Source organism: Podarcis erhardii (genome assembly GCF_964252035.2).
Source record: "Podarcis erhardii genome assembly, chromosome: 2".
NCBI classification, from domain to species: Eukaryota; Metazoa; Chordata; class Lepidosauria; order Squamata; family Lacertidae; genus Podarcis; species Podarcis erhardii.
In genome coordinates, this window is record NC_138498.1 from 72,542,130 (window position 1) to 72,568,867 (window position 26,738).

Below are 26,738 nucleotides of genomic sequence, written 5' to 3' on the forward strand. Positions count from 1 at the left end.
GCTGAGCACTTGAATGTGGCATTCTAAAGCATGGATACCAGTTAACTAGAATAGTGCAAAAACACCACCACAGTTTCTGCCACTCACTGATCATCCGCAGAGCACATGGCCTAATATCTAACCAACATTAAGCACTGTTGCCCCCATTGGTTTCAGTGGGAGAGATACAAATAAGCATGCACTGAATGCTTCTATTTAAATAAATGTGACTTGGAAGTTCTAAACTGTGGCTGCGCTTCAAGCTTACGTACTTCAGCCATATCTGACAGTGCTTTGGTTCTGGATGGGGCCGTGTAACCTAAAAGCATGCACCTCTTTCGACTTCTGCTCTAATCCTATGCCCACTTACCAGGGAGTAAGCCCAATTGAACTCAAAGAGACAAACTACTGAGCAGACTTGTCTAGAATTGTACTGTAATTGAGCAGGATCCACATAGGCACGGCATCTCAAGTATTTGCCTTCATCCTAGCTGAAGGACATAGAGCCACATGGGTGAAACCAGCACAAGGGAATTTTCTGTGGGAGAACTCTTAGACCCGCCTCTTGAAATTCCTCCGTCAAAGGATTCACATCAGTTGTCTGTGAAACTGTTTCACCTGCGTTATCTCTGCATGAGTTTTATCTGTGCCTAAATGACTCTAAGCATGATGGTTCCCACAACAAAACTTTCCAGGCGGTTTCTTTACATGCTGATGCATGTGGGATGCTTTTTCTTTCTACTCTTCTGAGAGAAGAGAGGCAAGATCGGTCTGTCTCCTATCTCTGTTCCTTCATCACCACACAGAGACACTAATAATCATGGGGCAGGAATGCATTGTGCAGACAGAGGAGGCCAGCATACACAACTGTGGTCTGCATAACAAGATTTAGTGTACTAATATGTTTTTTGAATTGTACATAAATGAAATGACCTGTCCCTGAAGACTCAGAGAAGATCCGCAACAGGATCTGGAATACTTTGAAACCGTACATTGTTTAATTCAGGGGTTGGAGGCTAGTGAGGCTTTCCCCCCCCTCCCTCCCCCAAGGGGGAACTGGCAAAGCTGGCTGAAGTGGGACATGGTTTAAAGGAAACTGCTGGGCTGGATCAGTCTGATTATCCATCTCGCCCAAATCCTGTCTCTAGGGCCTTGTACTCATGAACTGTAGCAGTTAGTGGTAAGGAAACACAACATCTGTGCTATTTGAAGTTGGGGAAGGCTGACCATGTAAATGCTCGAGCCTGCTTATTACAGTGATGTAATAACTTATCTTGTTTCACAGCAGCTAACCACTAGCATGCAATAAAATCAACAGGTCACCTAGATACTTACTTGGGAGTAACCCCCATTGAACTAAGAAATCATTCTGTCTGCAAGTCTGTTTAGAAATGGAAACATACAATGGCCGCTGAACCTTTCACTATACACTATACACCTTTGTTGCCTATAGGTAAAGGGACCCCTGACCATTAGGTCCAGTCGTGACCAACTCTGGGGTTGCGGCACTCATCTCGCTTTATTGGCCGAGGGAGCCGGCGTACAGCTTCTGGGTCATGTGGCCAGCATGACTAAGCTGCTTCTGGCAAACCAGAGCAGTGCACAGAAACACCGTTTAGCTTCCCGCCAGAGCGGTACCTATTTATCTACTTGCACTTTGATGTGCTACCGAACTGCTAGGTTGGCAGGAGCAGGGACCATGCAACAGGAGCTCACTCCGTCGCAGGGATTTGAACCACCAACCTTCTGATCTGCAAGTCCTAGGCTCTGTGGTTTCACCCACAGCACCACCCGCGTCCCTTGTTGCCTATAAGACTCTGTTAAATTGTTGCCTATGGGCAGCACCAGATTTAGTGTGGTGCTGGTAGCTCTCCCACACAGGGGGCCAAGCTGAGAAGGTGCAAAATTGAGAAGATCCATTTGGGGGCACCAAATTTTGGACAGGGCGCCATATTACAGAAGATCAACAAGGTCCGCTCTGCTGTGGGGGTACATGAAGTTATCTGTGTGAATGAGGATATAGGTCAAGAGAAGAAAGTGAGGAATAAACAAACATGGAGGAAATGGGAAGTTCCTATATCCTTGCCATCTTCAACATATTGTGCATATTATTATTATTATTATTATTATTATTATTATTATTATTATTTAAATGACCACGACAAACATGCACATCAGCATGGGGAAGTTTGTGATGCTGTCATGTCATTTGGCTACATAGGTTATGCTACGTTTGGACTAATCCTACTTATACTACATAGGTTATGCTACGTTTGGACTAATCCTACTTATACTACATAGGTTATGCTACGTTTGGACTAATCAGCACACAGGTCTGTTATATGGGGAGAGATTCTCCAAGCTCCACTTATCTATCTTTAGTTGGTCCTGACCTTGGCTGTGTGTTTTGCTCAGAGAAGAAGACAGGAGACTTTCACACCGGAACAGGCTACCCACAGCCTAAACAACACACAGGAGCCAAGACAGCAAGAGGGTGAAGTGCTGGGAAGTGTTTACATCTCCCTGCTCCAGAGAGGATGACCTCACTAACTATTCTAAATACGGGATATAAGGCACTGCTTCTGTTGCTCACCCTTCTCTCAGATAAAATAAGCTGGTGCATGAGGCACCAGAGCATTTCTTGAAGGGTACAGGAATACTAGACCAAAATGCTGCTTTAAATAATTGTTCATAATGGAAAAGACAAACAGGCTGGCTTTCAAGAGTTTCCCCCACCCACTTGTCCTCATTTTCCTCAAGTGCTGTCAGCTTCCATGAGCTTTTCAATGCTGCCACAAGTGCCCAAATAATAATAATAAAAGCTTCCATATAAGAACATCCCTCCGGGCTGCTTGCCAAAGGCGACCAATGACAAGGCCTGCAAGGAAGGATGACCCAACAAACCACTAACATGACTGACTTCCAGCATGTGGATTTGATGACCAGCACCGCTGTGACAGAAACCCATCCCCCAGGCAGGCTGCCAAGTTGAAGAACAGACTCAGCTGCTTAGAAAAGGGCTCATTTATTTTGTTCACAAATGTGTTCTTAAACTATGGGTTTTTATGAAGTGAATGTAAGCTGCCTTGAGAATTTCCTGCTGAAAGGTAGGATACACAACTGAAATTAAATAAAGATAAACATCTTGCCCACTGCGTCTCTGGCGTCACATCCGCACCACATTTTAAACACATGGCTTCCCCCCAAGAATCCTGGAAACTAGCTTGCCCCTTACCAAGCTACAATTCCCAGCACCCTTAACAAACTACAACTCCCATTATTATCAAGACTAATGATAGCGGATAATAGTTACGTATTTTTTTCCTACAACTGTATTGTGTGGAAAGCCGTTATTACTCCTGTTTTACAAGTAGGAAATAAATACTGAAGTATAACAATGGGATGAAGGCTACTCCAGTGGGCTCTTCTTTCCTTCCCAGGGCAGATGTAAATCTTTATTCATATCCTAAAAGAGATTGGTCAGAAGGGAGTTTCAGTCTCGAGGACCAGTTACCACTTAAGTTTTTTGCAGAGCACTGCTGGTAGAAAACAGAGTTCATGCTGTTTATGGTTATCATGCTAGAAAGCATAAAATCAGTGTTAAGTACCATTGATTCCCAATGGAGAGGGATGCTTCCAGATGAGAGCCTCACATCACAAATGGTTCATTCAGTTCTGATTTCGCTGTATGTGCAATTGGAATATTAGCTTTCAACACATTTCTGTGTTTCAGTCTTGGATATTCATTGTTTTTCTGCTGACTGCTGTCCACATCAGTGGGAGGAGCCTGACGGAATGTGTACGGAGGTGTGGAGGGGGGGGGGGCTGTTCCTATACCTCACTCACTCCTCTTTTGTCCTTCACTGTCTTTTTCTGGACCACGCATGTATGCATGTATTTATTTATTTATTTATTTATTTATTTATTATAAAGGAAGTGCACAAAAGTGCAAGAGCAAATGTTACCAAATGTACTTACGTTTCCCATGCTTTCAGGGAGGCAATATCCATATTAGTTTTTTTCTTAAAAAAAAAAAAAAATACTGCAGTTTTGCACAAAGGTGATATTTTTCCCAAGGCTTTGCCCAAAAATAATAAAGAGGCCTTGCACAACATCTTGGTATTTTCAATTTAACAAAAATTAAGTCCCACTGTACGTACTGCAGTCCTACTCCCTGAAGTAATCCCCCATGCATACCTTACCAAGGACTTGTGAGAGCAGCTCTTTCTGACCAGGTTGCTAAAGTTCAAACATGCCTCTAGCACACAGCAGTTAGTGAAAATAAGCATATTCATATATTTTGGGCTCCTGGAAACAAATGGCTAGGTGTGCTCCTAGGTGAGCCCTTGGAAGCAGGGGTGTGGCATTAGAGCCAACCACCAAAATGTCACAATACGTGTGACAAACCACACATACACACACACACACGTGCTAATGAGCTTCCACGCTAGCAGTGACTGCAAATGTATAACAAGCTTGTTTTTACTCATCAGATTTTCCATGGTAAGAGGAAATTCCAGATTAAATATATAAAAAGTAGGGGCCAGCATTTGATCATTCATTACAGTGTTGTTTGGATGATGAAAAAATATTACATGCATGAGCAGCACTGATTTCACAATAAACATCCATCTGGAAGCACCTTAGATATGGGAGTCTCTCTTTTGAAATCCCAGTTACAGATAGGTAGCCGTGTTGGTCTGCCATAGTCAAAACAAAACAAATTCCTTCCAGTAGCACCTTAAAGACCAACTAAGTCAGTTCTTGGTATGAGCTTTCGTGTGCATGCACACTTCTTCAGATACTTTCGTGTGCATGCACACTTCTTCAGGTATCTGAAGAAGTGTGCATGCACACGAAAGCTCATACCAAGAACTGACTTAGTTGGTCTTTAAGGTGCTACTGGAAGGAATTTGTTTTGTTTTGAAATCCCAGAATAACATTACTTTCCATCTTCCACAGCTTTATCTCAAACAGCTGAGAAAGTCACTTTTGCTGTTTACAGAGAGAAGACTAGAGTTTGTTATTTAAGAGCTGAGAAGAGCCTTCTCAGTGGTGCCCTCTCCTCAGTTTATGGAATCTCTACCAAGAGAGGCTTGCCTGGTGTCTACGCTGTTGTTACTAATCACTTTAAAAACAAAGAACAAACTCATCTACTTTTTTTTTTAAAAAAAGCATATAGTGATGGCCTTTTTTGTGCCAGGCAAAGACGTCAGGAGAAATTTAACATCACCCTGTTACAAACGTCCCATCGGTGCAAATATTTCTGCTTGCCCAACAGAACAATCTCCCATTTCTACCCCCTCACAATGTTTTGGGGTTTCTCCCAACTCCCCCCAAAAAGGGGAGCAGTAGAGTGGAAGTCCTAGTGCAGGCTTCTGCAGTTAGTTGAATCTGGCCCTTCTATTATTCCAAGCAGTGCCATAACTACAGGGGAGGTTGTTGGGTTTTTTGCCCTGGGCAAAGCCTCCAGAGGGTCACCACTGAGACTCCCAGCCTCTCTCTGTGTGTATACAAATGGGGGGGGGGTCCCAAACTGGGTTTTTGACCCAGTTAAAATAAAGCCTAGTTTCACCCCTGCTTCCAGGTCTTTTTAACATTATTTTATCACTCTTTCATTCTTAATTAACATTATGTCAGACTGATATGGATCTTTTGCCTGCTTTTATTGCGGTTGTGTTGCTCTCAGCTCTACTTTTTTTACCTCTTATTAGCTGTCCATTTGACTAGGTAATTTTGAGCGTAGCTGTAGGGTTTTTAAAAATCTATTCTGTTTCTAAATTTAATTATGATATGTTCACTGTGTTTTTGTCCTTTATAATCTACTTGGAACTTTGATTGCCCAGAGGACCTATGATTAATAGGATGTAAATAATAAATACAAATACAAATGAATAATACAAATACAAATAAACAGTGACATCATCAGCTGAGCTGGCCGTATAATATGCCCTTGCGCCACCACATTATGGATGTTGGCTGACGTGAGGCCAGTGCAGAGGTTGCCTGGTGTCCTCTTGGCTCTGCTGATAACAGGCAGAAAGGTGGAGAGCACAAAGCACCAGTTGCCTGAAGCTGGACAGCACTTGCTATTCTTGGCAGCACTGGCTGGAAAATTGGAAGCTTCAAAAGAATTTTGTTTTCATTTGTTTGGGAGGCAGCCAAGCATCTGGGAGGCAGCTGAGGAGGAAGAGTGTAAGTGGAGGGAAACCTGTGCAGTTTACTATTTATCTATCAGATATGAATCTCATACTGGCTTTCTCCAGGTGTTGCAATCTATCTCTTCCTATCTCTTGGCCTGGAGCTTCAAGATGTGCTTGTGCTGTCTCCTGTACCTCAAAACATCTCCCTTTCTCTCTTTTCCTTTTTTGGGGCATCTAGTGACCTGTACACTGCATCAGTTCCCACCTGTACGAACCTGTAGATGCAGCATACCCTCCCAGCCATTCTAATTATTATTTACAGTATTTACAATATTACATAGAGGATAAGTCTGTCAATGGCTACTAGCCTCCACATTGTGCCTCCACAGCAGGAGGCAGCAATGCTTCTGAATACCAGATTCTGGGAACCACGGGAGGGGAAATTGCTCTCGTGTTCTGGTACTGCTTGCTGGTTTCCCACAAGCATCTGGTTGGCCACTGTGAGAACAAGCAGTCCATAAAGGACTGCTGCTGCTGCTGCTGCTGCTGACCAGGACTGCTTGCTAGGAGCCTGAAGGGCCCTACCCTGCCTCTCTCCACCTGGCTTGGACAGGGTCCTGACAGGCTCCATAAAGGGCTGCTGCTGCTGCTTGACAGAGAGGGCTCCTTTTTAAAATTGTTTTTATTTTTTATCTATGTCATTTTAAATTGTAATTGATATTAATGTTGTATTTTTCATTTTAGATTTTATGATTTATGTGGAAATAGTTTTCCATTTGGTTGTGTACCTTTTGATGTGTTTTATTTGTTTTTTATGACTTTTGTTATGTTAGTAATTATGTAAATCTTGTCATGTTGTAAGCCGCCTGGAGCATTGTTTTAACTATGGAAAGGCGGCATACAAATAAAATGGTGATGGTGATGATGATGGACTGGATGGGTCACTGGCCTGATTCAGCAGGCCATTCTTATATTCTTAATAATCATTATTCAATGAACTCTGGGCAGTATATAAGATATGCCCCCTTTATACCTCGATGTAACCCTATTAACCTTTGTGGTAGGTTAAGCTGAGAAAGTGTCTGGCCAAAAGTCACCCAGTGAGTTTCATGACTGTGCAAAGAACTGAATCTAGGTTTCCAGAGCCCAACAGTCTAGCCACTACACCACTACCCTTGGTCGAACAAGATTATCCCTATCATATATGCAGGTGGTAATTTATAGAACGGAAATAAGAAAGCCAACTTTTGAAAAGAAAGCGTCATTCTATACCCAGTATACCTGAAGGAGCGTCTCCACCCCCATCGTTCTGCCCGGACGCTGAGGTCAAGCGCCGAGGGCCTTCTGGCGGTTCCCTCACTGCGAGAAGCAAAGCTACAGGGAACTAGACAGAGGGCCTTCTCAGTAGTGGCGCCCACCCTGTGGAACGCCCTCCCATCAGATGTCAAAGCGATAAATAACTACCTGACATTCAGAAGGCATCTTAAGGCAGCCCTGCTCAGGGAAGTTTTTAATCTGTGATATTTTTGTGTATTTTTAGTTTCTATGGAAGCCGCCCAGAGTGGCTGGGGAAACCCAGCCAGATGGGCGGGGTACAAATAAATTATTATTATTATTATTATTATTATTATTATTATTATTAATTTATTAATTTATTTATTATTATTATTATTATTACCTCATTTCTACTGCCACCGCTCATAATACCTACTTTACTTTATTCATACCTGATAGCTCTTTTTTATGTCAGCTGTTCTTGTGTTGGGAATGTCACATGATTCATGTGCTCTCGCCAAGGCTGCTAGCCTAGGATATAGCCATAAATAAAGGAAACCCACTCATGCCACAATAAATCTGCCAGTGTTTATGGTATCACAAAATTCTCTGTTGGTTTTGCTGCTTGCCAGGTTTCTAATACTGAGTTTTTGTAAACTTGGCAATTCTGGCAGAGTCGTTTTGAAATCTCACTTTAATCAGTGAAGAATTTTGTACATTAACATTTCACCCATAAACTTGGACTGCGCCTGTTTCTTTATCCTGCTCACTGTGTAGCCATTTCTAATTTGTAGCTGAATTTAAACACCATTCTGAAGCACACCTTCAAATTATACTGATTGTGTTCAAGCCTGATTAAGTTCATTGAGGCCATAATTAGGATTTGTGAAGAGTTGTGCAACAAAATAAAAATTATACATATATAAGGCTAAGATTCTATGCAGAGTTAGCTGGGAGCAAGTCCTACTCAGTTTAGACACTCTTACTTCTGAGTAAGCCTGCACACAATTAGGCTCCATATTGTGCAATTTACAGACTGTGAAAGAATGCATAATTTCTATCCAGTATTACAGAAATCCCATGAATGTGTTTATTACCAGATTTTATGAGAATAGTTTGCTCTCTGCTGTACCATTTGACTGCTTTCTTAACATAGGCCTGTTCTGCACATAACACTAAGCTGTAGTTTGTTTAACAAACCATGAATTAACCATGAACTGTCCCACAATCAAATAAACCATAGTTTGTTTCTCTAAGGCTTTATTTGTTTTCTACCTCCTCTTGCCTCATGCTTTTGTACATTGATGAGTGACTGGGGTGGGACAGCCAAACAAATCAGGGTTAATGAAGGTTGCCAGGTGTGCACATGTTGGCAAGCCATAGCTAAACAAAGCAAGGTTCATAAGCCAACAATACATCATGCCTTCAGGCCAAAGTTCGTTGGCAATGCACATACTATAGCCACTGGGCAGGGTTTTGGACAAACAAACAAACAAGCTGTGGTTAAATTAACCACAGCCCAGAGCTATACAGACTAGACTTGAGAGTCTAACTTTTCTGCTGATGCAACTAGCCCATTTTAAAACATGCTAGTAGCTGGAGCATCTTTTAGCAGAGGCTGTTTTAATTTCTTGAGGCAACTTTTCACTGCTTGAAAAGTTCCCAGTAAGCAACGTTTGTTTGCTTATATTCAGGACAGACAAAAGGAAGCACTTATTCACACAATGATTGTGGTTTTCACTGCCAGAAAATGTAGTGATGTCCAATAGCGTAGATGGCTTTAGAAGGGGAGTAGACAGACTCATGCTGTATATCAGTGGCCACTAGTCTTGATCAAAACAAAACAAATTCCTTCCAGTAGCACCTTAAAGACCAACTAAGTCAGTTCTTGGTATGAGCTTTCGTGTGCATGCACACTTCTTCAGATACACTGAAACAGAAGTTTCCAGACCCTTCTATATAGTGAGAAGGTGGGGAGGGGTATTACTCAGAAGGGTGGTGGGAATGGGTGATTGGCAGATAGCTGTGATGAGCCTGTTGACGACTCTTAACGACTGCAATAGGTCTTACAGGAAAAAGCAAGGGGTGAAAAGGTGAAAAATGGCTTTGTCATGTATAATGAGATAAGAATCCAAGGTCTTTGTTCAGACCAGGTTTTTCCATGGTTTTGAGTTTGGTGATAAGTTGTAATTCAGCAGCTTCTCTTTCCAGTCTATTTCTGAAATTCCTTTGTAGTAAAACAGCTACTTTGAGATCTAGTATAGAATGTCCTGGGAGATTGAAATGTTCTCCTACTGGTTTCTCTGTCTTGTGATTCCTGATGTCCGATTTATGTCCGTTTATTCTTTGGCGTAAGGTCTGGCCTGTTTGTCCAATATAGAGAGCTGAAGGACACTGTTGGCATTTTATGGCATACACAATGTTAGACGATGAGCAATTAAATAGTCCCGAGATGGTATGTGTGATGTTGTTGGGGCCAGTAATGGTGTTGTCCGGGTGTATGTGGCAGCAAAGTTGGCATCTGGGTTTATTTAATTGCTCATTTCAATCTCCCAGGACATTCTATACTAGATCTCAAAGTAGCTGTTTTACTACAAAGGAATTTCAGAAATAGACTGGAAAGAGAAGCTGCTGAATTACAACTTATCACCAAACTCAAAACCATGGAAAAACCTGGTCTGAACAAAGACCTTGGATTCTTATCTCATTATACATGACAAAGCCATTTTTCACCTTTTCACCCCTTGCTTTTTCCTGTAAGACCTATTGCAGTCGTTAAGAGTCGTCAACAGGCTCATCACAGCTATCTGCCAATCACCCATTCCCACCACCCTTCTGAGTAATACCCCTCCCCACCTTCTCACTATATAGAAGGGTCTGGAAACTTCTGTTTCAGTGTATCTGAAGAAGTGTGCATGCACACGAAAGCTCATACCAAGAACTGACTTAGTTGGTCTTTAAGGTGCTACTGGAAGGAATTTGTTTTGTTTTGACTATGGCAGACCAACACGGCTACCTATCTGTAACTGGAACACTAGTCTTGATGATACTGTAGTAATATGCTACCTCCTGTTTCAGAGTCAATATCCGTTACTGAGGATAGGGGTGCAGCAACAACAGCAACAAAACATTTGAGCAATCTGATCATATTTTTCTTTAAATAAAACAGATGTAAAATGAGTATCTGTAATGCAACTATGTGGATTGGTTTTCTCGTGGATTAAACATTACTCATGTCAGAATGAATTGCAGTTGAGGAAGGCACTTAAGTATGCATAGTTGCCAGGTCTTCCTTTGGCAAAATTCTTGACTGCATCAGGTCTTTAAATTCCTACCATAGGTTTGATTTCAAACGAAGCACAATTTGCAACAACAACTGCTTCTTCCAACGTCAGTGAGAACTATGGAGGTTATGTCAACTGAAAGCCCCTGGCTTTCTTTGTGGTAGCTCCTACCCTTTGGAATGCTCTGCAATACCCACCCTTGGTTATTTTGGAGGCACCAGCCACAGGGGGCACCTGACATTTGTTAAAAACACAACCATTTCCCCCATTAGTTTTAGTTCCAGTCCTCCTATATTTTTGATGACACCTGTGGCATTCCTTTTTAATATAAGATGACTTCAATGTCTTTCTCTATGTTGTACACAGCTTTGGGGTTTTTCTGTGGTAAGCTGTATACAAGTTTTTCTAAATAAATAGATAAAGGCTGCACTCCTATTCACATTTATTCATAAAATTCATTGGGTCATGCATAAGTTTTGGCTGCATGTGAGATAAAGCTATGTTGCAACCCATCACAAGTCTTTAGGGTAGGTCTTTAGGAAAGGCCAACTGTCATTGTTTTTATGATATGTTTACAACTGAGACTTGCAATAAAATGCTGCAATGTAATCTCATCTCCAAGCATGAACCTGCCAGCCATGCTCTCCTCCAGGAGGCCATTCCATTCTCTCCCTCCCTGCTCCATTTTCTATTTTTATTTTCCAATTGACATCCGTCAATCAACATTTTTTGGTTACTGAGCATGCTTAGTAACCAGAGAATATTTTTTGTTTCTTGTTTAAATGTGCTTCTACAAACCCCAAGTGCAAGCTGATGCCTTCCTCATTTCTCAGTGGCGCTGTTTTCCCTCCATTTCTATCGGTACTCACCACCCGAGTTCACTATTACAGGGAGTTCTCATTACACAGTTAGCAGGCTCAAGTTAGGCATTTCATCTACAAGGCAATATGACCTGCAACTTTGACTATAGATACCAAATGACATGCTTGAGTCTGTGGTGTCTGCCATCGTCATAAGACCCCTTCCATGTCAAAATCACATGTAGAGTCATCTGGGAATTTCATATGCATCTATTTTATTAAAAACACACACCCCCCAAAGTCACAACTATCTGCTGCTTCCCAATGCATATGTACTGCATATGTATGCATTACAGCAGATGCATGGTTATTAATGTCCCCCCCCCATGTCTCACTGCTGAGGGGGTAGTCAACAGAAACAAAAGGTGACAGTAAAGAATTATATGGCTTTGTTACCTCCTTATGCATTGGAGAGTACCCTCTCTCTCTCTCTCTCTCTCTCTTTCACTTTCATATACCACCCTACATGAAAGAGGACAGCTGGAAACACTATATAAAAGTGGGTTATACATACTTACATCTGTATATATAGAGTATATACACTCACTCACTCAATATAGAGTATATGTAGAGATCCTACAGAAATATAGACACACACACCGCCCAATAATTCATTAATAAACAAACCAGCATACACTCTATAGCCTTCTTGATTCCCAGCAGCTGGGAAAGACTTCAGTTTTTAAAGTGCAATACATTAAAGTCAAGTTGCATTCTGGTAGCTGAGCAAAGGAAAGCCACAGGCCCTTGGGGGGAATCGCCAGCCAGTAACCTGTTCTACAAGATGCTGGGAGTGGGGGAAGTGAGCAACCCCGCTGTCCGAGAAAGAGTGGGAGGCAGAGAGAATGCCTTACAGTAAGAGCTGGCTGCACTAGCAGCCATGAACTTTCCCAGAACCCCATGCTAAAGACTGCGCCTCTGTTAGCAGACTGCAAGGTCATAAAGGGCCTTGCAGCCTGTTCCACCCGCCTTGCTCTTGCAAAGGAGGCCCAAGAATGGACAATAGAAATAGCAAATACTGGGGTCATGGAGCTGTAGCAAAAGGAGGCCCTTCTGGGAGCAATATTGCTTGGGTGTTTGCACCTCCTCCAGCCCCCTGCTGCCAGCAGTGGAGCATAGGGACAGGTGTGAGACAGGAGCTTAGGATCGCAAGTATGGGGAGGGGGTTGGTATAAAAACAGCCTGACCAAAAAACAAACCCAAACCCTGAGGGGTAACATCCCAACCAGAGAAGCTGGAAGAGCTGAACACTCCCCAGGTGCCCTGTGTGTCCCATCCAGCCCCCTTCCCTCATGGTGCCTCCGCAAGCTTCATTTGGGTGGTCTATGGCATGCCTGTATTAAATATTCATACTGATTTAACATTTGTGTTTTTATTGCTTCTTTTATTTCTTATAATACATGTTTTATTGCAGTACGGTTTGAATTCTAAATACAGTGGTACCTCGCGTTACATACACTTCTGGTTACATAGGCTTTAAGTTACAGATTCTGCTAACCCAGAAATAGTACCTCGGGTTAAGAACTTTGCTTCAGGGTGAGAACAGAAATCGTGCTCCGGCGGCGCAGCGGCAGCAGGAGGCCCCATTAGCTAAAGTGGTGCTTCAGGTTAAGAACAGTTTCAGGTTAAGAATGGACCTCCAAAATGAATTAAGTACTTAACCCGAGGTACCACTGTACCTCTTCTTCTTTTTTTGCAAGCCCTTGAAGAAGGAAGCTTGGGCATAGCATGAGGGGGTCAGAGCATCCAGGGTCGCAACTCAGTTCAACTCAAGAGTAGACTCATTGACATTAATGAACCTTGGTTAGTCCTAGTTACAGATAGGTAGCCGTGTTGGTCTGCCATAGTCAAAACAAAACAAATTCCTTCCAGTAGCACCTTAAAGACCAACTAAGTCAGTTCTTGGTATGAGCTTTCGTGTGCATGCACACGAAAGCTCATACCAAGAACTGACTTAGTTGGTCTTTAAGGTGCTACTGGAAGGAATTTGTTTTGTTTTGACTTGGTTAGTCCTGTCCGTTAACACCAATGGGTCCACTCTGGCGTAGGCCTAGCCTAGGCTACAACCCCAACTCATGGAAGGACTGGCTAACTTCACTTGGAGAGCAGTGAAGTTACTGCCAGTATCATGGCCGGCTCTATCCATCCCAAAGAGTGAGTGTCCTTCCGGTTTTCCGGGGCCCGCTCCCGTGGAAAGGGGCGACGGGCAAGCCCACGCGGTTGTGGAGAGCAAAGCGGGTGGGCGCGGGCACGTGGCCGAGGCCGGCGGCTGACCCTTCCCTGCCCCGGGCGGCCCGCTTCTCCCGAGCGCGACTGCTTGCTGCTTCTTCGGCTTCTGCTGGGCGTGGGCCCCGCGCTCCGCTCCTGCCTTTCTCCTCTGCTGGCTCCCGGCATTGATCGACGCCCCACCCAGGGAGTCTTCAACTCTTGACGCCTGCGGGAGCCACTTCGGATCCGCCGCTCGAGCCAGCTCCACCCCTTTGGGTTGACTCGCCGGCGCTGCGGGTTGGAGAGAGTCAGAGCGGGGAGGAGAAGCCGGGCAGCCCCTCGCTCCTCAGCCAGCCACGGGGGAGGGAGACACCAGCCGCAGGGAACGGACTCCCCGTGGGGGACTGCGAGGATCTGACCCCCAGAATTTAGCCGGATCTTACCCTCCATCGGTACTGGCGGCGAGACTCCGGAGAGGCGCTTCCCCCTCCCCAGCACCCGGCTCGGAGCGCCCCCCTTCGGCGGCAGCGGCGGCGGCGGCAAGGAAAGCGAGGGTCGTCCCGAGCTGGAGAAGCAGGTGAGTTTTGCTGCGTTTTCCCTTCCGCGTCGTCTGTGGTTGGAGATGTGTCGCTAGACTAGAGCGCCCTTGCAACTTTGCAGGCGGGTTCGGGCTGATCCGGGCCAAGCTTGAGCGAGGACTTTCCTGTGTTGTGACATTAGATTGCGCTTCGCGGAAAATCTTCTCTGCAGCCCCCTAGTCCTCATGGAGGAGAAGCGGAGGCGAGAAAGGCAGTTGTTCCCACAAGTTGCTTGCCAGGAAATGTTTAGTTTGCAGGAATCGTACACACACACACACACACACAGACACACAGTGTGGACACAGTCTTTTGACCCTCTTTCTGCCCTTGGCAGGCATCGCTAGGTCACAGCAGAATCACTCCATACTCTGATGAACTCTTTAATGATCATCTCATTTAATGATGGCACAGGCAAAGGGGTGGTGATAAGGGGTGGTGATAAGGGGTGCCCCTGTTTGGTTTTGGTGAGCTAGTGTATGCAGAAGACTCTGATTCCTTAGAAGACTCTAAGGAATACAGTGGTACCTCGGGTTAAGTACTTAATTCGTTCCGGAGGTCCGTTTTTAACCTGAAACTGTTCTTAACCTGAAGCACCACTTTAGCTAATGGGGCCTCCCACTGCTGCCGCTCCACCGGTGTACGATTTCTGTTCTCATCCTGAAGCAAAGTTCTTAACCCGAGGTACTATTTCTGGGTTAGCAGAGTCTGTAACCTGAAGCATATGTAACCTGAAGCGTATGTAACCCGAGGTACCACTGTATATGAGACCCGGAAGAGAGTTCAGCTCTTGTAAAGTGATTATGAATCTACACAGTTGTGAACTGGAAGAAAGGTTAAGGTCATTCATTGTCCTCGCCTTTACACCCAGACAAAACATTCCCAACATGTAAGGTTTGAAGGAGCTGGCATTAAAACCAGGGCTCTTGAATTTTGTAGCCCTGAAAGGGGCACAGTAGAAGGCACAACTAGAAAGCCATACTCTCCCTGCAAATTAATGCATTACTTCTGAAAGAGCAGTAGGGATTTTTTTGGGTATCCACTGTGGCCGAGAGAAAGAGGACCAGGTCTCCTCCAGCCATTGGCTATCATCACATGGAAGAAAAGATGGAAAAGGCAAAGTTGAACACTCTATTCTCGTGCAATCAGTCTCTGACTGCAGCTCTAAATGTGCACTAAGTTCTTAGAAGCCTTTTTTTAGGAGAATGACTGTATATTTCTGGAGTCAGCACTTCTCTCTGCAAAGCCACTGGAGCCAGCCTCAGTGGAAGGAGGCCAGACCCCTGCGGGAGAAGACGGGCATATTATTTTGGGAAGGGGGTTTGGAGGGATATAGAATTTGCTTCCTTCCTCTCCTTGTGTTAGCATTATATTTAATTTTCTGTATCATTATAAACTCGGAAGGCCTGGCATTAGAAACTGATGTGGCATTGCTGGGTCAAAATCAATTACAGTTGTTGTTATAGTAGCTTTCCTGGGTTATAACTTTCATATGTGATTGGTGCATAGAGCTATTGGGAAAAGACAGATGTGTTGAGTCTGAGAGGTGTTTGAGTCGGGACCCACCCTATTCCTGCAAGTTGTTTTAACTTTTTAAAATACTGAATTTTAAATTACTGTAACCCACTCTGGGACCTCCTGGTGAAGGGCTAGTAATAAATGTAATAATAAATATGTAAATAAATAAATAAACAAACCATCTAGTGCAACATTCTTCTGAACCAGATCATCTTCATAGAAACTTAGAATTGTAGAAGTGGAAGGGGCACCAAGGATTATCTAGTTCAACACCCTGCAATTCAGGAATTTCATCAAATAGGAAATTCAGAAGCAGAACATCCTCATGAGATGGCTTCTCCAAGCCTTTGCAATTGGTTCCATTGTCAAAACTGCTCCCAATGGTGCTCCTCTGGGGGCTGCTAGTGGGGGCGCAGCACACACACCTTTTTTTACCTGCTATTTGTGCAAGTCTGGTCTATCAGAAAACATGTATCTCATTTTTTTAATGGCTGCATGCACAGGTAAACAAATACCTGCATTCATGTACACAGTGGACTTCAGGTTTCTAGAAATTAGGGAATGTGAGGAAGTACTAATTGAAGGGATAGCAGCACACAGTGCAAATATATCCCACCAAGCACTGCCCACTAGTGTGGATGGGGAACATTGATTCAATTGAAAATGTGTGGGCAGATGTGCACAAGTGTGCACATGAAAGAATCAGATCTGTCTGGCCTATATGCACATTAGCACTCTGGTGCATACACAGCCTGAGAGCTCTTAAGTATTTGAAGAGTGCTACCATGAACACACACACACACTGTCACCCCTCAATCTTTTCTTCTTGATGCTAAATGTACCTGGTTCCTTCAACTTTTCCTTCTAGGACTTACTTTTTCATACCACTGACTCTCTTCACTGCCCTCCTTTGAACCCATTCCAGTTTGCCTATATTCTTCTTAGAAATGGACACAGTACTCCAGGTGAGGTCTTATTCTTGAAGGTGAGGTCCTACTAGTGCACAATGTAGCAGAAACATTACATCTTGTGACTTGGACGCTATAGCTCTGTTAATGCAGTCATCTTAGTCTCTATTTGCTGCTGCATACATGTTCAGCTCATGGAATCAGCTACAATTCTGAGATCTTTTTCATATATGCTACTGCTGAGGCAAGGATCTCCCATCCAATACCTCTGGAATTGGGTTTAGGGTTGCTGTCGTTTCTGCCCAAATGCAGAACATCTCATTTGTCTCTGTTGATCTTTGCTTTGTTAGTTTTGGTTTCCTGTGTGTTTGGATTTTTTATTTTATTTTTTGTGCATTTTAAATTTATACCCTTATGAATTAAACAGCTAAAGGATCTACTCATGTTTAATTTCAGCTAGTATAAAAAGGCTAAACATGGGTTTAGGCTGCCTGCATCAGGATTTCTTCATGCACTAGCAAACTCCAGTTCAGTCTCCTTATACCTAATATGGGCAAGTTCATGGGGTCCACAGGGTGCTCCTTTATAACGCAGAGCATTGCATAACAGAAGCTGAGTCGGTGCTGCATAGTTTGTTCTGCTCCCAAGATTTGCTGGAGGGCACCTCCTTTTTATCTGTGGAGAGGATGGAGGCGGGAGCATTGCCTTACCAGCTGACTTGTGTTCTCCTTGTCACCCAGTCCATGTACAGTAATAAACTTTTAGAGGCTTCAAGCAGTTTCTCTGGCTTTGCTTCCTTCCCTGGCAGTATCATAGCATCAAGTCTTTTAAAACACCAGTGTGTAGATTTCAAACTGAGTTGCAGAGAAAATAAATCTCTCTTCCCATTAGTGATGGTGATTTGAAAAGAAGCATCACTGATAGAAATGTAAGCCCTGGCACTATAGGGCTGCTTCGCATGGCATGTTAAACAAAACCTTGGTTTAGCAGGACTATGCAAGCTTGTGGGATTTGGGGGAGGAACTCATAGGTGCTTTGCTGCTCCCTGTGTTGAGCAGAACTAAAACTTGACAGCTTACAGGTGGGAAACTTGCAGCCGCCTAGAGGATCTAGCTGGCCCATGAGGCCATTTCCCCCAAACCATGTCCATGTGTCCATCAGATTATGTCACTGGGTGATGTCAGCTGATTGGTGGGGGCATGGCTCAATTCTGCTGGATGCTGCAGACCACTGCAGCCAGCAGAATTGAACCCTTCACTCACCAGCTGCTGGACACTGCGTTTTGAGAGTGCTCCCTGAGAGGACTGCATTGGCGAAGCAGACTCTTGTTCCATCCATGCTGCTCAGCTTTGTCAGGTGGGTGTCATGATGTCATATGATTGACAGTTGGCCAGCAGGGGTGATGGGAATTAGAGATCAGACCCACCAGGCCAAAAACATTCTGGCTTAGCCATGAGGACCAGGAAAATGCAAAACTGCAGCAAGCTGCTCTTCAGGAGCCCATAGGGTCTTGCTAAGCCAAGGTTTGGCTCACAGTGTCATGTGAACCAGGCCAATGCAGTGGTGGACCTCAGGGTTTCAAATTTCATTGTTGCCTTGTGTGGTGCCAAAATTTGGCACCCTCGACCTCTTGCTTTCCATTCTACATCATAGTTGTAGCGACCCCTGCTGACCCCTCCAAGGCTCCGTGCCCAGAGTGGCCGAACTAGTCATGCTCCCCTAAATTTGCCTTTGACCATAACTATGGAGGGGTTGTTCTGTTATCAGCATAAGATCTGCCAATTAGGACATGTTGAATTTGTCAAAATGTTACTTGGAATGATACCAAAGTTCCATCTTTCTACAGACCTCAGGAATGTCACAGAAAGGTCCAAGGAAGGGCAAATCACAGCAGTCTGAAGGCCGGAGTTACTTATGCATGCAACTGTGTCTTATTTTTGGTATAGAAGAGACGTGGCTGTAGTAGATATTTTGGCCTTCAGGGTTCAGAAAGCAAAAATATGTCAGCCTACCCTATTCCAAGAACATCTTCCAGTCAAAGTCTTGTAAATATGAAGAAAACATAATATTCCTAGAATGTTGCACTGTGTCTGTCTGTGTGAAATAGTCACAATTAGCAGTCACAATTCCCTTCTCTAGTAGACCAGGGATGGAGAATCTGTGGCACTAGTTCAGCAACATCTGGTTTAGAGAAGTAAATTCCAGCAACACCTGGAGAGTCCAAGGTTCCCCATCCTTCTTTCAGAGGCAGTGATAAACAGGGACATAGACTGTCCAAATTTTTTGCCATCATGATAAATATGATGCCTCTAGAGGGCAGTGATGGATATCAGAAACATGACTAAACAACTGCCAATACGGGACATGGCTGTTATGGATACGCACAGCTAAGCCAGCAAAAGAGATGGCCACCCTTGTTCTAGCTGCAGTAAAAGAAGAAGAGAGGAGCATGGGTAGGAAAGCAATATTTGTATGACAGGCCTGGACTTCACTGAATTTCACATCAAATGCAACTGTCCCAACATCTTCCATTCTTGTTTAGGGAGTGCTGAACAATGTAAGGAGAGATTTGTACACTGCCAACAATTGGCAACTTAGAAGCATTTTTGTCAACTGAGTGTATATGAATTTTGATGAATAAAGTAACAAAGATAGCCAAGAAACAAAGAAAGCTACATACAGGTTACTGGAGAAGAAGGGTGCAAATTGGATCCATTGTCAGGGACTGGCAGGGCTCTGGTGAGTGTGTGGCAGAGGCAAGGAGACTAGAGGCTGGCCCAAGAAAGGGCGCCAGCAATATATGGGGTTTTGTGCCACCCACAAGGCAGGAGCCAGGGCTGGAGGAACGGGAAGAGTCTGAGTAGTCAAGAGATGGAGGATGAGGCACAGGACATGTTGGAAGCAGAGGCTGTTCAGGTGACAGGCAAGAAGTAAAGTTACAGGAAACTAGGCAGAGGACCATCTCAGTAGTGGCAATCATCCTGTGGAACACCCTCCCATACGATGTCAAGGAGTTAATAACTATGTGACTTTTAGAAGACCTTTGAAGGCAGCCCTATATAGGGAAGTTTTTAATGTTTGATGTTTTACTATGGTTTTATAGTTTGTTGGAAGCCTAGTCACATAGGCGGGGTATTACTACTACTAATAATGAGTGGAATGACACTGACTGTTAAGGCTAACACCAACGTTTATCAGGGGTCTTTTCCTTCCTGCTTACTTTCTTTCACCAGCAAATGAATTCAGTTCAAGTAGGGAAGTAAATATTATTAGTTATTTTCTCCTTCTGTAAAACCGATTTGTTATTGTCAGAGCCATGCTAAAATCATCAATATTCTGTGTCAAGGGAACCCACATTCTCTCCACTAAGAAAAAGCAAATTCTGCAATCTGTAAAAATTAGGCAGATTTTTGCCTATTTTATAAAAGGGAGTGAAATGATGTCGTGTATGACCTGGTTCATGTTCTTGCATTGGGGGTGGACTTGATGACGCTCAGGATCCCTTCCAACTCTACAATTCTATGATTCCATATGTCCTTACCCTATACTACCAATCATTAGGCACTATACAAGCTTATTCAAAAGCAAACCCCACTTCGTTCATGGGAGCTCTGTTCAGTATGCTCTGGATTGCAGCCTTAGCCACAGATCTGGCTCATGATGGTTCCCCACATACTATATTTCAAGTTTTTATCTGCAGCTCTGCAGAGCTGCTGCAAAGTGGCCAAAAGAAATGGGCTGTGAAGTTCCTGGTTCATTAGCAACTTACAACCAACTTGCTAACTTGCTTATTCTGTTAACGAAAAGATGTGGAATTGGGCACCTAAGAAGAACTTGCACCAAATGGTGTATGTATATTGAGCTCTGCAATATGTTTGATCTGAGCTGTGATTCATTGTGCCAAATTTCCAAATCAAGCAGAGGAGTCTTGCAGTTTGGTCTCTACTGGGTTAATGTTTTTGAGCACGTAAACATATCTTGCCTGCTCTCATATGGTAAGGCAGAGGTGGGTTGACTTGTATGGTTTACGTTGTTGTTTGTTTAATTAGAATTGCCATGGTCCTCCAGTATGTCTAAAGTTTACAAAGCAATATGGTGTCATCAGGTGCTCTCAACTGCTGCAAAGGAGTCACTAATTGTAACACCAAACCCCTTCTCCTTTGTTCCCTGCTGCCGCCACTAGCATCCTTTGCATACCTGCTTATGCATGTAAGTCCACCTAGCTTTTTTTGCAAGAATCCCAGTAGCCACTGAAAAATGCCCAGTGATCCTGCCATTATTTGCCCCAGTTATAAGAAGCATTCTAACCGGTCTTCCAGACTGATAATAGGAGTCTATTGCTTTGGACTCTTCCCTGGAATAATTACGCATGCCTTCCCATTTCAAGGGCAGCTGCCTTTTGCAGCCCAGTGAATATGGGGATTCTCAGTACAAAGCAAAAAGAGGTGCCCCCTTGCCCAGCGGCATAGATTGGGGTGCCCCCCCTTCTTGCTCTGCTTCTATTTTGCTGCAGTGCAGTGACTTTAATATGTTCTAATGAGGCATCTGCTGGGAGGGAAGACTGGCTCCTCCAGCAATCACTGCAACAAAGCCCTTCCCTGCTGGGGCGCTGAGAATGCTCTGTTTGGAAAAGTTTTGGCTTTGGCTCCGACTGCAAGGAATTCTTGCTCACAGGAAAGACATGGTTCACTTCCAGGCCCCACAAATGCAGTCTGGGCAATCCTACCTGAGTGTGCAAGTCTTTGGAGAGCCCACTGCATATTCTCCAAGACAATCTCCCCAACAAAGTTTCAGCAGGAGCTGCAGCCAGATCCTATTTTAATGCAACCCCCCACCCCAAGTAAACATAGTAGAACAAACAACTTTGTGAGGGGATGGAGCTTTCTTTTTTTTCTTTTCTTTTTCACTTTCTCCTATGCAGCTTAACCAACTCCCTGGAAAGGGAGCTCTGTGCTCTCACCTGATGTCTAAGCCATGTTCACTAGCTGACCCACCAACCATGGAGCAGTCACCAGAAAATCGCCCTCCCTGCCTTACAGCTGGGCTCAAATGACATCTCCATAATTGCTTTAAGAAGCTGGCATCACTTAATTGCCAGAGATGCAGGGGAATAATTGCAGAAGACAAATGGGCTCAGAGGTGGCCATGTCTTGATGAAAAGAACAGGCTGGGGAAGATTCATTCAGGGAAAATGTTAAAAAAGGATTGAAGTAAATAGAAAGACATGGGAAAAAGCGGGGAAGGGGCAGAATTCACTCTCTTTGCTGGGAGCTTGGCTGGCAGCCTTGCTTTTCACACAGGGAGGAAAGCACTGTAGTTTTGCTTTTGGCTTTTACACAGTGGATTACATTAACCTTGGAGACATCTATGCAATTCCAACGATTGGGCTTGGCCTAAGAAGAGAGCTGAGCTGGACCTTGTCTATAGATTGTGCCCAAATGTTGTGCTGATGAGTCATATGTGCAAGTCAAAGACCTAACAGCAACAACACATTTGCAACCTTTCCATCAATAAGGGCCTAGAAAAGATATAGCCCAAGGATGGGAAATCTGTGACCCCCCAGGTGTTGTTGGACTACAACTCCCATCATGCTTCTGACCAGTGGCCATGCTCGCTGGGGCCAATGGAAGCTGGAATCCAACAACATCTGGAAGACCACTGGCTTCCCACCCCTGAGTTAGCCATTGCTTTCAGAGCAGTAATTCGGATACCAGCTACCAAGACTCTAGACAAGCAGCTTCCCTTTGCTTTGATCAACTAGGAAACCCTGATCATCTACAGGGGGGCTCAGAGCAAGGCAGGGGGAAGATAGGGCACTCTCTATAGGTGTCCTATTAACACTTATAGGTCAGTAGCAGAGCACATGCCTTGCACATAGTAGGCTCACTGATGTCAAATCGTCAACCATCACAAAACATCACAAGGATCCCTGTCAAGACTCTGAGAGACTGGTTTCCAGACACGTCAGTAATCAAGAGTTTGTGGTATATGTCTAGCTCCTAATTGTACTGTTGACTTGGGACAACAGCAATTCTCCAGGGATTCAGGCAGCCTCTTCTAGCCCTTCCTGGAGACACCAGGGGTTGAACCCAGGATCTTCTGCATGTAAAGAGGATGCACTACCACTGAGCATTGGTCCTTCCACCCCACCCCCAGTTTCCTTAACTGTTCCCCCCTTCAGCTGACACACCACCATCTTTATGAGATGGAAGCTTACTTGTTCTGGTCACTTTGGTGGTTGGGGGTTTAAATTTCAGTTACCTTTTAATGTAAGGTAAGTCCTCCAAGTATATAGAAAGTACTGTCTTAGCTTGGGGTTACCTTATTTCTCTGGTGGGCACTCAATCACCAAAGTTTGCTCTTAGACCGAATTATGGCATTACTGGACTAGACTGACCATTGGTCTGACCAGGGGTGGTATAAGATCTCACCCCAAAAAATTCATGTGCGTTCTTGACAATTTGCACTCATGAGGGCATCAGGGCAGTTATACACGATCAAACTTTCGACACTGTTTGCATGTGCAATAGGTTTGGGACAGATGTGCTGCTTCATTTCCAATCAGTGTATGTCCTATAACTTCCTGCTGAAATCCTGTAACTTTCTAGACCACAAATGTTATTGGGTTGCTATTGTTTTGTCCCACCCCTGTTGCACTGTAGAGCAAGAGTGCCCTTCCAAAAAACCAAAAAATATAGTAGTAACTTGGGGGAAGCATTGCAGAACAACAAATAATGTGAAATGATGTGCAGATGGTTCAGCACAACCGCTATAAAGCAATTTTACTGCATCCATGTCATGTTGCAGAATATACCCACAAAAGACAAACACCAGTCTACAGGGATGCTAGGTCTTAGGGATTAGTTTATTCTTGAAGGTGAAGACTGCAGGTGGCTCTCAGGAGTCAAGGGAGAACAGCCTTTTCTTGCTTCTTTAACAGCCAGCTGTTCCACCCAAAGTGCTGCCACCGACCTTTGTATGGCTCTGTCAAAGCAGTGTGTGAAAGAGGCCAGGATATTAATTTCATTTACTGGCTTCCTATTGTTTGCTTTTCTCTTTGTCACTGTACGCTTCCCACCCAACCCTCCTCCCTACATTTGGCATTCTTTTCCTTGCTCTCTTGCACTCTTCTCTTCTCTTCTCCTTTTAAAGGCCTCTTAATTTGTTTCTCTGCTTGCCTTCCTGCCTTAAATGTTTCTTCGCTTTATTTGTACACATAGACGCACACAGGCGGAAAATTCCATTAACTTGTAACAGTCATTTTCTGCTTATCAAAGGAGCAGTGCTTCTTTATGCATAATGCATCATCTGTGCACATTTATGCCATTTTGGGCCCCAGCCTGACCCCTAGACTCCTCCCATGAAGCCCCAACACCTTCCATAGCCCAAGGGAAGCCCAAGAAGTGCCACTGGTCAGAAAGATCTTAGCATTCAGGTGGAAATCTGACCAGGCCTGTCTCCAGAGGCTGCCCTGGAAGAAACCTTGAGGTGGGTCTCCAACAACCGCAGCAGAAGAGCCCCCTTCTGAGTCAGCAGGAGAGGCTGAAGTGCCTCCCAGAAATCCCAGGCGCCTACCCAGAAAAGGAGAATGTGTGCCTGAGAGCCCCAAATATTGGAGCTACTTGTGAGTAATGGTCTACCGTACTTGACAGTAATCCCTTCTCTTCCTGGAGAGCAGGGTTAAGCACTTGCAGTTGGTCGTGGGTGGGGTCTAGGAGGCCCAACTGTGTAAGCCAGGCATCCCCAAACTTGGCTGTTTAGGGACTACAGTTCCCATGATCCCTGACCACTGGTACTGTAAGCTAGAGATGATGGGAGTTGTAGTCCCCAAACAGCTGGAGGGCCAAGTTTGAGGGTGCCTGGTGTAAGCCCTTAGGTGACTGGCATGTCTTTTGGTTGTCAGGTTCATGAGGAGCACCTTGCTTGTTTCTGCTTGAGGGCCCTTGTGTGAAACAGTCAGGGGGCCATATGCCAGTGGCCGGTGATGTTCGAAGCAAAAGTGGGCAGTGAAATGGATATGAATCTTACCTACTGTAAGGCTACATTCTAGCTATGCCAAATTCTCTGGTTTTTCCACGCAGGTATAGACTATATGTCTACTTACCTCCATTCAGGTGGGCAAGAGGCATTATCACAGCCCTGGGGCATCTTCCAACCACATGAAAGCTCTTGCATAGGGCTCAGAGCAGGACCCATAGGAAGGGGATGACCTAGGGAGGGGCATGGCTTGGGGAGAGAATTCCAAGGCCTGTGTGACCACATTTTGCTCCTGGGCCTGAGGTTCCCCATCACTGATGTTACCTGCTCCACCCTACCATTGAATGACCTCCTGTGCTGCTAATCTCTGGATTTCTTCTTGAAGACCCTGTTTGCTGGATTGCATTTGCCTCCGGACTGCTTCAATATGCTTTGAGTCCAGCTACACCTGGGCTCTCCTTATTGAATTCCCTTTGATCCTGACCTGTCCGGTTGTGTTTCTCACATTAATCTGCTGTTGACCTGTTTGTGGTTTACACCAGCCGATGCCCCAAAACTGTGTCCTGACCTGGTTGGAGCAGGACACCTTGTCATCTCTGTTGTCTGGCATTTTCTCCCAGTCAAGACGAGGATTGTCAAGCTTCAGGGAAGGCTGTCTAATTACCTGTGTTAGGTGTAGTTGATTTTAAACCACTACAATAATATTCTATTTTGTGGGATTCTTTTTTCCTGGAGGCTCACCAGAATCCTAGACTGACCAATTATTAAATTTTTGGAAGTAGTGTCAGAACTTGCTGCTTCAGGAAGTATTTTGTGGCTTGCTTTAAGTGGGCGTCGGGTAAATGTATGGGTTTAAAGCAAACCTTTAGTTCTATGTGTTGAGTAGCACAGGAAGCTGGCAGCAGGGGCGGCAACAGCATTTCTTTGTTTGCACTATTTAAATGCTAACCAATAACGAAAGTTCTCTAGGCAGCTTCCCATAACAATTACAGCAAGTAAGTATTAAACAAGATTATAAATGCATGAAAAAGAAAACATCGGGAAATCAAATCGGTGCAACAAAGCTTAGAGCATACTAAAATGTCACAAATCTTTTAGATGCCAAGAATATCCCAAACATTCTATTTTGTCATGTATGATCTAGTTGAGATTTCTGCACTGCTGGGGGTTGAACTAGATGACCCTTGGGGTCCCTTCCAACTCTACAATTCTATGATCTCAAAGGTTTTAAGATTGGAAAACCTAGGAAATATTGTTAAAGTCTTTGCCTGGTACTAAAAGGACCATAATATACATAGGTGCCAGGCAAGCCTCTCTAGGGAGGGCATTCCACAATGGGTGTGCCACCACTGAAAAGGTGCTGTCCTTTGCACCTGCCAAACCTCATTTGCTGGGTGCTGCTGAAGAAGAGTCGCAGATGATCTCCAGATCATCCAGATGAAGTCCAGGCAGGTCTAGATTGGAGGAGGTGATCCTTCAGGTAACGCGGCTAGTTGAAGGCCATTTTAGAATCCCACTTTCTTGCTTTTATATACAGTGGTACCTTGGGTGAAGAACTTAATTCATTCTGGAGGTCCATTCTTAACCTGAAACTGTTCTTAACCTGAGGTACCACTTTAGCTAATGGGGCCTCCTGCTGCCGCCATGCCGCTGCCGCTGCACAATTTCTGTTCTCATCCTGAAGCAAAGTTCTTAACTCGAGATACTATTTCTGGGTTAGCGGAGTCTGTAACCTGAAGCGTCTGTAACCCGAGGTACCACTGTACTAGGCTACCAAGCTTTCTTCACCATGGACCACTTGAAAATTGCTTGATAGATTTTTCTGCCTGTTGTAGCAATTGTAATGCCTTGTGCTAGGTGCTGTATGATTTTTAACTGTAAACTGTAAACAAAAAAAAATTGTCTGTAAAGACAAATTGCAGACCACATGAACAAAGCTTGCAGACCACTTGTGGTCCATGGACCACAGTTCAGAAACCCCTGCACTAGGCAAAACTGTGGCTGTCTATAG

The 26,738-nt window shown here is 44.3% G+C and overlaps 1 protein-coding gene across 2 annotated transcripts in view; it reads left to right on the plus strand.

Annotated features, from left to right (window-relative positions):
• SEMA3B (semaphorin 3B) overlaps positions 1-26,738 on the plus strand; it is a 73,758-nt gene that overhangs the window by 4,809 nt on the left and 42,211 nt on the right. The window contains exon 1 of one of the 2 annotated variants that reach the window (XM_081851320.1): positions 13,556-14,326. The exons of the other annotated variant lie outside the window; for it this stretch is intronic. The gene's annotated coding sequence lies outside the window, so the exon portion shown is untranslated. Of the gene's footprint in view, positions 1-13,555; positions 14,327-26,738 lie in introns of those variants that run through there. 2 annotated transcript variants of the gene reach the window in all.